This window comes from Cebus imitator, unplaced genomic scaffold (assembly GCF_001604975.1).
Source record: "Cebus imitator isolate Cc_AM_T3 unplaced genomic scaffold, Cebus_imitator-1.0 Scaffold128, whole genome shotgun sequence".
Classification (NCBI taxonomy): Eukaryota; Metazoa; Chordata; class Mammalia; order Primates; family Cebidae; genus Cebus; species Cebus imitator.
The window spans coordinates 4532869-4537792 of record NW_016107443.1 but is presented as its reverse complement, the minus strand read 5'-3'; the positions used below and the strand labels follow the sequence as shown (position 1 = coordinate 4537792).

The 4924-nt window shown below is 44.2% G+C and overlaps 1 protein-coding gene across 1 annotated transcript in view; it reads right to left on the bottom strand.

The window, feature by feature from the left end:
- Window positions 1–4924, bottom strand: part of LOC108312670 (transcription factor YY2) — a 30523-nt gene that overhangs the window by 18368 nt on the left and 7231 nt on the right. The window lies entirely within an intron of this gene.

Here is a 4924-nt window from a genome sequence, read left to right as displayed (position 1 = left end):
AAAAAAAAAAAAAAAAAGAAAGAAAAGAAAAAAGTAAAAAACTATTTATGCAACTCATTTTATTTTTGAGATAGGGTTCTCACTTTGTCATCCGCCAGGCTGGAGTGCAGTGGTGCGATCTTGGCTCACTGCAACCTCCAACCCCGGGCTCAAGCCATCCTCCCATCTTAGCTTCCTGAGCGGCTGAGACCACAGGGGTGCACCACCATGCCCAGCTAAGTTTTTGTATTTTTAGTAGAGACAGAGTCTTGCTATGATGCCTCGGCTGGTCTCAAACTCCTGAATTCAAGTGACCTGTCTGCCTCAGCCTCCCAAAGTGCTGGGATTATGTCAGGGGAAGATCCTGTGGGAGACCCTATAAGTGCCGAGGCAAGGGTCTGAAGCCTCAGCCTGTTCCCATATGAATATAGAACTAAAAAAGAATTATAGTTACCTAGTTATTCCTATATATATAATCATGAATAATCACATATATGTAATCACAGAAATATGTATATACTCAATATAATCTTTTAATCTTACCAATGATTATTGGGTTATGAAGCACAGAACTGAGGTGACAATGTGAACAAAGTGATCCTAAGGCAAGATGCTCTAAGCCCTCTATCACGCCCGCATAAAGGCTGTTGAAAGGCCCCTCAGCTGTGCAGCAGCACCAGAGCTGGGAAAGCGCCCAGTGCTTAGCTGGCAGCTAGGGAAGGAGACGTCCAAAATGTCCGAGACGTCTCCTTCCTCAGGGGAGTTAGGAGAAAATTCCGCTTCTCCATGCTCTTGTGGTAGGCCTGACAGCTGTCAGGTACACCAGCAGACATCCAGGGGCTTAACTGTCTCTATGTGATGCTGTGCTTCAGTGGTCCCATGTCCACTCTCACGCTCCGCTTCTGCACCTGGTTACTCTTTTTCTTAGAACATAAACAAAGTCTTTGTTCTTTCTTGACAAGTATGAGAAAAGTGCTGATGCATTAGGTTTTCTCCTTGCCTCGGCTACTTGAAAGACCTGGGTCCCCTATCTCCAAGACACGTGATTTACCTGACCCTATCAGTGACCACCATTATCTCACCCTACTTACCCTGCCCCCTGCTTTGTACTCAATAAAAGTCAGAGTGTCCAGGCACTCTGGGCCACTGCCAGACTCCATGCTCAAACTCTGTTTTCTCTTTCTCAGTGTCTTATGTCTTTTATTTCCACAGTTTCTCATCTCCACACCTGTAGACGGGCTCACAGGACCCTGTAGGGCTGGACCCTACAGGATTACAAGCGTGAGTCACTGTACCTGGCCTACATATAGGCAACTCTTTAAAAGTAGCATTATAAAACTAGATTTATTGGGAGGCCAAGGCGGTGGATAACCTGAGGTCAGGAGTTCAAGACTAGCCTGGCCAACGTGGTGAAACTCTGTCTCTACTAAAAATACAAAAAAAATTAGCTGGGTGTGGTGGCAAGCACCTGTAAACCCAGCTACTTGGGAGGCTGAGGCAGAAGAATCACTTGAACCCAGGAAGCAGAGGTTGCAGTAAGTCGAGATCATGCCATTGCACTCCAGCCTGGGCAAGAGAAAAATTCCGTCTCAAAAAAAACAAAACAAACAAAAAAAACAAAAAAACTAGATTTAAATAACTCCCTGGACTTTTTACATGGAAGTGGGAAGACATTTTAGAAGCAATGAAATTATATTCCTAAATTTAAAACCAATAAAGTAGGGCTGGGCGCAGTGGCTCACACCTGTAATCTCAGCACTTTGGGAGGCCAAAACGGGCGGATCATGAGGTCAGGAGTTCGAGACCAGCCTGGCCAACAGAGTGAAACCCCTTCTCTACTAAAAACATAAAAAATTAGCCAGGCACGGTGGTGGGCGCCTGTAACCCTGGCCACTTGGGAGGCTGAGGCAGGAGAATTGCTTGAACCCGAGGGGCTGAGATCGTGCCATTCCACTCTGGCCTGGGCAACAGAGTAAGACTCCGTCTCAAATGAAAAAAAAAAAAAAAAAAAAAAAAAAAAAAAACCAAAAAAAAAAAAAAAAAAAAAAAAAAAAAAAAAACAATAAAGTAGGAAGAGGGTATACGTGTATTTCTCTCTCCCTCTAAATACATAATTTATGTACATCCCTAAACGTTGGAGAACACACAGGTTTCCCATGTTGTCTTCCACTTTGATGGCTGCAACAGGGTGAGCTTACAGCTCAACAAACATTTAGCAGGGAATAAGATACTAAACACTTCTTATTACATACAAGTCCAAATCTTTGAATTTGTCCATCTTGACTTCAGGGCAAGATAAGCATCTCCTTCCCACCCCTAACCTTGCCTTCTTGCCTGGGAAAGAAAGCAGGGCAGAGCTGTTTAGTTGTTGACTAGGCTGACACCTCACACTTGGGAATGAGAAGTTGATGGGCTACATGATGTTTGGGATAGCAGAACTAATTAGTTCTGTTTCAGTCAATAAGCTCTGAAAGAGGTGGGGCCGGGTGCAGTGGTTCATGCCTGTAATCCCAGCACTTTGGGAGGCCGAGGTGGGTGGATCACTTGAGGTTGGGAGTTCGAGCCCAGCCTGACCAACACGGAGAAACCCCATCTCCACTAAAAATATAAAATTAGCTGGGTTGGTGGCACATGACTGTAATCCCAGCTACTGGGGAGGCTGAGGCAGGAGAATTGCTTGCACCCGGGAGGTGGATGTTGCAGTGAGCCGAGATCGTACTCCAGACTGGGTAACAACAGTGAAATTCCGTCTCAAAAAAAAGGAAAGGGGTGTGTGGACCCTTGGTGGGGATATATAGCCTCCTTTAGTCTTAGTTTTGTACATTAGGTACCAATTTTAAGGAAAAAGAAGTCTCAGTACATTTTAACCCTAATATGAAATTAATTTAAGTGTTTAATTGGCTTTTAAAAAATTACTAAAAAATACAAACTGACTATAAAAATTCCAAACAATATAGACATAATAAAAAGTAAAAGCCATCTTTCCTAAACACCATTTCTCAACCACCAGCCCCATGACTCACAGTAAACATACTGTTACCATTTTCCATTTATTACTCAGATTTTCTCCACCCACGCCAGCATGTATATGAGTATACATGTTTAATAATTTATTCAAGAGTACGAACCAAGTTTTCTAATAACTTTTTTCAAGACACTCTTATAATTTTTAAATTTTTTTAAATTTAAATGTTTATTATTGAGACAGTCTCACTCTGTTGCCCATGATGGTGTGCAATGGTGTGATCTCAGCTCACTGCAACCTCTGCCTCCTGGGCTCAAACAATTCTCTTGCCTCAGCGTTCTAAGTAGCTGGGACTACAGGTGTGCGCCACCATGCTTGGGAATTTTTTGGTTTTTTTTTTGGAGAGACGGGTGTTTCACTGTTTTGCTCAAGCTGATCTTGAACTCCTGAGCTCAAGCCATCCTCCTGCCTCCACCTTCTAAAGTGCTGCGATTACAGTGGTGAGCCATCGCACCAGCCAGTTTTATATACATACATACATACATACACACAAACACACACACACGCACACGCGCGTGCGCACACACACACACATATTTTATTAATGAGACAGGGGTTCTCCATGTTGGCCAGGCTGGTCTCGAACTCCTAACCTCAGGTGATCCACCCGCCTTGGCCTCCCAAAGTGCTGGGATTACAGGCATGAGCCATTGCACCTGGCCTGGTTTTATATTTTTTAAATTCTTTTTTTCCCCTTAGCATCTTATAACCTAACCTATGGCAGAGATGGCTATATGAACTCCGTGGTTTGCTAAAGTCTGCTCTTACCAGCTTGCCAGAGCTAACTGTGCATTTCTTCCTAATTCCTCCTTCAGGAAGTGTAGGTTTGCAGCTTGAAACTGACCATAGCGGGACTACTTACACCACAAAAACCAGCAAATGCTACCATCAGAGCTCCCCATCCTAGCCCTCCAGAGCCAGATGTTAAACATTCACTTAACACGCCACTAGTAACTCCTTCCCCCATACCTGGTCTTCCTTTTTTCTGTTGCAGTTTTTCTTATGGGGCAGGGCATGGGCACTACTAGCACCAGGATGTGATAAAGGCAACCCTGTCCTGTGGGCTGTAATACAGCTGAGATGGAGCTGGATTTAAGTCCATGACACAGAAGCTGCATGTTAGGAATAGCAGAACCTGTGTCCCCAAATCACAGTTATTCCATCAGCACTGAGCTACTTACATTTGGAATGTTTTGAGAGTTTATGCCACTTATTTTTAGCTATTAGAGTAGCCAGATACTTAGATAACACGTTTCATGTAACGTATACATATTGTAAAATGTTCCTTTTTAAATTTTTTTTTTTTTTTTTTGAGATGAAGTCTTGCTCTGTCACCAGGCTGGAGTGCAGTGGCACGATCTTGGCTCACTGCAACTTCCACCTTCCGGGTTCAAGAGATTCTCTTGCCTCAGCCTCCCGAGTAGCTGGGATGACAGGTGAGCATCACCACGCCCAGCTAATTTTTGTATTTTTAGCAGAGATGGGCCAACATTTCACCATGTTGGCCAGGATGGTCTCAATCTCTTGACCTTGTGATCTGCCTGCCTCAGCCTCCCAAAGTGCTGAGATTACAGGTATAAGCCACTGTGCCCAGCTTTAAATTTTTGAAGTGTTGTAAATTGTTAAATTCTAGAAATAGCCAGACAAAGTATGGTCTAGGACTTACTAGGTAAATAATCTTTTTTATTATATACAGATACATCATTTAAAAACACCAATGGCCGGGCGTGGTGGCTCACGCCTGTAATCCCAGCACTTTGGGAGGCCGAGGCGGGTGGTGGGAGGCCGAGGCGGGTGGTGGGAGGCCGAGGCGGGTGGATCAGGAGGTCAAGAGATCGAGACCATCCTGGTCAACATAGTGAAACCCCGTCTCTACTAAAAATAGAAAAAATCAGCTGGGCATGGTGGCGCATGCCTGTA